This window comes from Hyaena hyaena, unplaced genomic scaffold (genome assembly GCF_003009895.1).
Source record: "Hyaena hyaena isolate Hyena2069 unplaced genomic scaffold, ASM300989v1 scaffold_6, whole genome shotgun sequence".
NCBI classification, from domain to species: Eukaryota; Metazoa; Chordata; class Mammalia; order Carnivora; family Hyaenidae; genus Hyaena; species Hyaena hyaena.
Window position 1 is genome coordinate 2,601,751 of NW_024080638.1, and position 8,685 is coordinate 2,610,435.

An 8,685-nucleotide genomic window follows, 5' to 3' on the forward strand; every position below is an offset into this window, starting at 1 on the left:
AGAATTTTGTTCATTTTTTTTTTCTGGCTCCCTAGAATCACTTTGGAGTTTGACTCTGCTATCCAGAGTATTTATCAAGCCTCCCAGCTTCACATCTTTAGAGAATTGGCTCCGTTGGTTTTCTGAGTCATCAGCCAAGTCCCTGGAAAAAAAAAAAAAAAAAAGAACAACTGCTGGAGCAGCCGGGGCTGAGGGCTGAGTCCTCAAAGATGTGATTAGAACATATTGTCCAGCTTGACTTTGACCCTTTGGAGACTAGCTGAAGTGGCCAGGAAGTTAACCAACTATGTTATTGTCCACACGCATCTCTTTATCTTAGCTTAAAAGATATGAGGGCTTGGGTCAAGGGACTTTCAAATATAATATGACTATACATCGGGCTTCCCCGTCTATTAGTCTCTGGTCCTATCACAAAACAAATAAGGTTACTTGCTATAATTTATACTTGGGGATCCTTTAGTCGCTCTCAGAACTCATCAGTCCCTCTCTGAAGGTTCATATTGCATTTTTGAGAGTGATCATAAAGTTTTTTTTTAAATATTTTTATTTATTTCTAGGAGAGAGAGAGAGAGAGAGACCGCATGAGCAGGGGAGGGTCAGAGAGAGAGGGAGACACAGACTCTGAAAAAGGCTCCAGGCTCTGAGCTGGCAGTCAGCACAGAGCCCGATGCGGGGCTCGAACCCACGAACCGCTAGATCATGACCTAAGCGAAAGTCGGACACTTAACCGACTAAGCCACCCAGGCGCCCCGAGAGTGATCATAAAGTTTTGACTGAGTTAGAATTTGCTACATGTTTTGTCAGGTATTACCAGAATTTATTGAAAGACTTCTTAATCTAGGGTTCATGAACTTGCATGGGAATAAATTACCTCTTTATTTTCATTCGATCTCTGTGAGAAATTTAGCATGTTTTTCAATTATGAATGCTAGCAACAAATCACAGTGATGTGAGCACGACCTGTGACTTTGTCATCAATGTCAGTCGTAGATTTTTCATATCACATTGGAGTTGTTATAGACCTCTCAAAGTATCTCTGAAGTTCAGAACTACCTCAAAATTATGGTACTGATAAGATCTGCTGCTTATTGATAGAGAAGCCACATGTTAGCATGGTGCAATTTTAAATATTATTTTCATAACTTTTTTAAAATATAATTGGTTTCCCTTGCCATCTTCCCAAATTTATTTTTTTGCATTAAAAAATATTACTCCGAGAAGGAATCTGTAGGTGTCACCAGATTGCCAGAAGGTTCATGCACAGATAGTCATGCCTGTCACGGTGGTAGCAGCTGCATCTCAGAAGCCTCAGGGGCCAGAGCTCTACACAGAACATTCCTTGGCTCAGACAGATCTCCAAAGGGGCAAAAGAACCCTTATCTCACTTTGAGTTCTTGCCTTCACTCAGACTAGGATAACACTAGCAAAACTTTCCTTTGTACTAACAATTTGAATAGGAAGTGGGGTTTGAATTATAGGCAGACTGGGGTTTGAATCTATTTCAGTGGCCCTCACATTCCTCATTTGTAAAATAGGGATACTACCACCTATTTGGCAAGGTGGTAGGAATGTTAAAGTGATAGGCATTTTTCAGTTGGATCCTTGAGCAAACAACCCGTGAGAAGGAGTTAGGAGCCTACGCAGTTTATTGGAGAGGTATTGCTTGCGACAGAGAAGAGGGGGAGGAAACAGAATTGGACAGAAACAGCCTTTAGACCATGATGCGCATCTGCCATCTATGAAAGGAAAAGGATCGGCAAGTCAAGGAGAGCCTCGGAAAATGATTCAGATCCCATTGAGCTCTCTGCTAACCCACCTGGCTGCTTTGGAGCTGCTTTGGGGTTCCTTTGAAAGCTGAGGCACAGGGGCGCCTGGGTGGCTTAGTCGGTTAAGCGTCCGACTTTTGCTTAGGTCATGATCTCGCGGTTCGTGGGTTCGAGCCCCGCGTCGGGCTCTGTGCTGACTGCCAGCTCAGAGCCTGGAGCCTATTTCAGAGTCTGTGTCTCCCTCTCTCTGACCCTCCCCTGCTCATGCTGTCTCTCTCTCTCTCTCCTAGAAATAAATAAAAATATATATATATAAAAAAAAAGAAAGCTGAGGCACAACCTAAAGTGTTATTGTTGGAAGCTATTAACTGGCTCCTCTCCTTGCTGCTGAATGTCAAGCTCTGTCTTGAAGGGGGGGATCTAAGCAGTGCCCCTCGATGGCTGTCCCAGTTGAGAAGGCTGAGCACAGCCTTGGTGTAACATGCAATGCACCTGGAGAGAAATAAGCATGCCTACTCTCGTATCTCTAAGAGAATGTCTTACCTGGTTTTATCCACTCTGAGTACCAGAATCTTGATTATGATAGTCACGTGGGGTCTTTTTAAGCTATTAAACTAGGAGTCTTTTCATGCCAGTACCTGCAGTGGTTCTTTGACTTAGCCCTTTATGAATGTGACAGAGGATTTGCTGAGAATGAGTTTGTGACGGAATCTATACTCTGTAAAGATAATGACAACAGCAATGATGAAAGTGATGTGGTTTCTACATGAATGTCATGTCAACTGATCATCAAGGCTCTACATTGCGTGCTAGTATGAGGTTCTCTTTCATATTCTCCAGGAAGTGTAGCTTACCAGGTGCAAGTAGGAAGTCGGCTCTGATTCCACGTTGATTCTTCTCTCAGGGGTCTTCTGGCGTGTTCCATGCCATCTTATCCCAGACAGTGGACACTGAGACACCTGCTTCTTCCTTCAGAGACTTTATCACTAATCAGACAGTTCTTAGTCTTCACTTAAAGACTTCCTCAAAGGAGCGGGGCGCCTGGGTGGCTTAGTCAGTTAAGCGTCCGACTTTTGCTTAGGTCATGATCTCGTGGTTCGTGGGTTCGAGCCCCGTGTCAGGCTCTGTGCTGCCAGCTCAGAGCCTGGAGCCTGTTTCAGAGTCTGTGTCTCCTTCTCTCTCTGACCCTCCCCTGCTCACGCTGTCTCTCTCTCTCCTAGAAATCAAATAAAAATATTTAAAAAAAAAAAAGACTTCCTCAAAGGAGATTCTGAATGTGTATCCTCACTGAATTCTGTGGAAGCTCCTCTTTAATGCTGCATCTAAAATCCTGCCTGTGTCCTCCACTTGCCGACAGTGGATGTGGGGAGCTTTCTTTTTATAGCTTAAACACTCCTGTCTACACTCTATCTGGAAGAATACATCCTGCGTCAGGGTGGCTATTCCCTTGGAAGAGCATTTGGCTCCCGGCTGGCTGGAAGGTCACTCCCTGCTGGGGTGTGGGCAGAATATCACTGCAGCTCCACTGCTCGTCCTGTGTAATGTGTTTGACATTCCCTGACTTACATCTAGCTTGGGCTAACGCTGTCCAGTCAATCCGCGCCCAAGATTACGGGTGGGCCACACCGACATATCGTAGTTGCTTGACGTCTCTTAACTGCTAATCCCGCGTTTTCCTGCTGGGTCGAGTCCATTGCAGTTGATGTGGGACATACTTGCTTCTGTGCCTCATTGAAATGACAACATTGGAACTTCGGACCTCTAAACAGACTTATGCAAATATTTTCTTCCCAGGATTGCCCTTCAAACCTCCAAGCTCAGATCCCTTGGTGAGCTCCTTGGCAGTGATAAAAGTGTCATCTAGAGGATGGGCAGTCATCCCCATACTGGATGGTGAGCCAAACAGCCAGAGGAAGGCAGATGCTCATGCCAAGAAATCAGCCACTTGCCAGCTCCTCCTTGGCTGGGCCATTGCATGCCCCGGGATGACGTACAGCTACGTGGCTGGGAGAGAGCTTGGCTCTCTGAGGTCCTTAGTGCCTCACTCTCCAGATTGGGCTGAACACAGGACTTGACCTCCAACAATAATAATATCTGTCTCTTTGAGAAGCTCTTGTTTTCCCAGTGTTCTCCTTGCTTTATATTATTTCACAACACTCTGAGGCAGGGGTGATTGTTTCCATGTTACAGATGAGGGAACGGGCTTGGGAGTCTCTCGCCCCTACTGGCACAGTTGGTAAGTGGTAGACGTGGGTTGTGAACACAGGTGCGCCCGACCCTGGTGCTTGCACTGGGTTCTCTCCTCTGCGCCCAGTGAACCAGGAAGCAATGAAGCCAATTGTATCCAGCCTTTGGAAAGAGCATCTGCTGAACAGATGCCCGGATACACTGGCTGCATGCCAGGAGGATATGGCTTTTTCTTGGAGATGATGGCAGTCTTGAAAAAGTGCTCCATGGCAGAGTGCTTTCACCATGAGTCACTCTGCTATTCTCTTTGCAAGAGTTTAGCTAAGGAGGCATAGAGATTCCACCTGCTGCTCCTACATTTTTATGCCCCAGCAATTGAGAAGAGCAATTCTGGTAAATAATATCTTCCCAGTAACATGGAGTTGGCAAGAAGTCATGTGACTCATGTTAATCAACACCCAGGTAAAATTCAGCTGTTTATGGGATCACATAGACCAATTTACTAACATCTCCAGATAACCTGTGTCCAAGTTATTTATTTTATTTGAATCTAAGAGTTACACAACGAAGTCCTCCTCCTTATGAGTTTTTAAGTTGGAAAACTAAACACCTGATGAAGGCACTCCCAGGTTGTCTGTGATCTTGCCCTTGACTGTCTCTCTCAGCTGCATCTCTGGTCTCTCATCCTTTGCAGTTCACGCTCCAGCTGTACCAGCATCCTGGTGTTTACTGAGCAGCTGTGCTACCTCAGGCCTTTGCACTTGTTGATCCTTCTGGAAAAGCCCTTCGTCACCTCAACTCCCTGCCTCGTTCTTGCACATCTTACAAGTCTCAGCTCTAAGGCTCCCTCCCCTGACATCTAAGTCAGACTAGGTTCTTTCCTCTCTTATTCTCTCATAGCATCATGTAACACCTTGATATCCAGTGTTTGGAATCATCTATTCTCTCTTCCCTCTCCTGCGGGAGCCTGTGTGAGCTCAAGGGAAGGAAATGTGTCTCACTGTTCCCTGAACATTTATCAGATAGCTGGACACACAGTCAATATTAGGGAAACCTTTGGCACTTCAGCCTCAGGACATGTTGGAATCTCAGTCTGAGGTCAGGGGAAGGAGAAGAGATGGAAACAGGTAGAATTGGAGCCGTTATGATTGGGCCTCACTGTGGAATACAGCACTCCCCAGAATCAATGTCAGATTGAGTGAATGCAAGTGGAAAAGAAGTTGGTAAATGCACGCTTGATGTGATTAAGCTTTCCAAGAAGGATGCACTGCCCAAATCCAAGGGTGCTAGGTTTGGGTGGGTAGGTACAGAGTCAAGTTAAGACTCTGGGTGTGGGGCCCTAGGCTGTACTGGGGGTACAAGGATCTTGTTCCTACAGGAGAGACACGTCAGGGCTTTGCAGGATGGCAGAGCCTGGCTACCAGGATGAAAGATGAATTCTGTGTCAAGGTCCCCACTGTAAGACAGAAACTCTGAGGCAGATGTCCTTGAAATGGTTGTGACAACTTGGCAATGGTTGGGAAAAGGCACAGGGATGGTCAGGGGTCCTTAACTGTTCAGCAGGTAGAGATCCCTAGTTCCCCACCTAACTTGATACACCTCCCAAGCTCTCTCTGTCTCTGTCATTCTCTCTCTCTCTCTCTCACACACACACACACACACACACACACACAGACAGGCCTGCGCACACACTAGCATGCCTGTTGGTGTAATGTACATCTTTCTAAGAAATGTCCTACCAGGGTAAGAAGGAGCCTGAAGCTATGTCCCTCACTCAGGACTAGGGGTTGGGCCAGCATGGACTAACAGCTAGACATAAATCACTTTCAGTGATAGAACATGAAAGAAGCCAATAGAAGGTTAAATATGATTTAGGAGCAGGGACTCACATTAGTAAATTCTACGTGCCAGGCTGTGAGCTAGGTGCTTCAATGCACAGACCACTGTCTTTAATTAATTAAATTAAATTTAACATTTGATTGAAATTTTTGAAATAATTGTAGGTTCGCATAGAGTTGTAAAAAAATACAGAGAGACTTCACACACTCGGTTTTCCCCCATGGTATCACCTTGAAAATCTATGATGTGATATCACAACCAGAATATATTGATATTATCCATCAGTTGTGTTCACATTTCCCTAGTTTTACTTGTACTTATTTGTGTGTGTGTGTGTGTGTGTGTGTGTGTATGTGTTTATGTTTAGTTCTATGCACTTTTATCCCATGTGTAGTTTGTATATTTGCTGCTAATTTCAACACACAGAACACCACAAGGATTCCCTGTGTAACTACACCCTCCTCTCCTCTCCCCAGTGCTCTTTGTCAATCCTTACAATATCCACGAGACAACCGAATCTCAGAACATCATGTCACTTATCAAGTGTCATCCAGTCAGTAAGAAGTGAAGTTCAGATTCAGAAGTTTGTCCAAAAATGCACATTACATTTATATTCTTAATTTTTCATTTGTGTATTCATTACACAAACATTTATTGAATGACTACTGTGTTCTAAGCACTATTCTAGGGACTAGGACTTCAGCAGTGGAAAGATAACCAATTCACTGCCTCTCATGGAGTCATCATTCAAGTGTGAGAGTCAGGCCATGTCCATATGATCATTATATACATATAATTATAGTATAATTTCAGATGAGGAGAGTTGCTCTGAAGAAAAAAAGAGGAAAAGGACGGAAGGATGGGGTCATGTTATTTTAGGTAGCATGACCAAGGAAGCTGGCTCTAAGAAAGTGAAATTTGAGACGTTTCAAGTAATGAAGAGGAGGGGACGTTGGATTTTTGGGGGGGAACAACTCTGTGCAAAGAGGAGAGCAGTCACAAAGGTGCCAAGTCAGGAATGAGTTGTGCATGATGTGGATGTCAAGGAGGCCAGTGTACCTGGATTAGAGTCAGAGGCAGACCTGGATTACAAAAGCCTTGAAGACTGTGGGGGAGACTTTGGATCTTATTATAAATGGTAGTGGAAGCCACTGGAAAGTTTGAAGCAGAAGAAAAACATGATCTGATTTTCAGTTTGTGGAAAACCATCCTCTGGCTGCCAGGTGGAGTATGGCTGTAGGAGGAAAAAGCTGGTAAGCAGGAAGAACAATTTGGTGGCAATAGCAACAAACCATGTGAGGGACATGGTGGCCTGGCCCAGTGTGGAAGCATTGGACATGGGGAGAGGTGTTTGGGTTCAAGATGTATTCTATCAGGGGACCCCACAGGACTTGATCAAAGACTGGATATGGGGTGGGTTTCAGGGCTGACTGAAAAGGAAGTCATTTTAAACAGGGCTAAAATGGAGTCACTCCATTTGTCCACGAGACAACCCTTTGATCAGAACATGGCAGTTTAGTGCCAGACACCAGGAATCTGATTCCAAGCAAAAGGACCACTGTATCCAAGGCACGTTGCTTGCTTCTCTCTCTCTTTCTGTCTCTCTCTCTCTCAACACATGTTCTGAAGTTTCTTCAGAGAGGAAAATGTCCTTGATCTCAGCCCACCCACGAGAGAAGGACTTATTGGCCAAACCATTTAGCAGACTCATGGAGTGGAGCTCACAGCCTGGCTGTGTGCTGATATTGGGCACTTGGAGTTCGATGGGACCCAGTCCCTGCCCCTGAGGTCTCACCTGGTGGGGAGATAGGCAAAGGAAGAAACAACATCAGTGTTAAATGCCAGAGCATGGAGACGTGTGTGCATGTGAGATGTGGAGGGCAGGGGAACTTCAAAGGCGGTAAGTGTGGATTTGGTCAGGTTGTCATGATGGTGGTTGTGGGGAGCAATAGGGACGGTGTCATGGGATGAGAGGCTGTTCCAGCATCAGTCTTGAAGCTTGAGGGCATGCGGTCCAGTTATAGAAAGAAGGCTATCAGTTCCTGAGATGGGGAAAAGCAACGGCAACAAGACTGAGCACTGCGCAGCATGCACTGGGCAAGTTGCTTGTCCTGACAGAAACATGGTGTTTGTGTGGAGGAAGACGAGGCCGGAGAGGTAGGCTGAGGCCAGCTTCTGACACCTCACACATGATCATTGGACATGATCCTTAAAGTAACTAGAGTGTGTCAGAGTGCTGAAAGTGTTTAAGTAAAGGAATTTCTTGGTTAGATTTAAATTTTGCAAGTGCACTCTTGCCAGATAAGGAGCTTCATTTATGAAGGTCTACATCTTTCTTTGGGTGGCCAGGAAGGAGCCACTCTGACCTTACTCAGCTCAGCAACCATCCTGGGCATTCCAGTCTAAACTTCGGTCTTACCTGACGCAGCCTTACAGGTTAGGATCTGAACTGCCCGAGAAAGGACAGTAGCTTCACTGAAGCAATGTCCACACCCATCCCTGTGGTACGTGGAGGTGCTTATCCACTTGTCTCAGAAGCAGTGGGGTCTAGTGCAGGGGGGTGTAAGAGGGGGACGGGGGCTCCTGATGAGTCTGGAATTCCAGGCTCCTGCCTGGAGGCTGAGGGCTTTGCTCCCTGTGTGGTCTCAAACTCAGCCCTTCATCTCAGTTGCTCCGTCTGGAAAAATGGGAGAACAGTATGTGACTTTTGGGGTGCTGCAAGAATGATCGTGTGTGGAAGATCTGGAGAAGACAGATGAAAGGCTTTCTCGAAGGTGCTTCTGCCTGCGAACAGGCCTTGAGCACGGTGGGCAGATAAGACCAGCAGGAGAGGAAGCGTGAAAACACGTGTGTGTTGTAGACAATCTTAGTCTTTACTCTTCTTTCTCCTTCT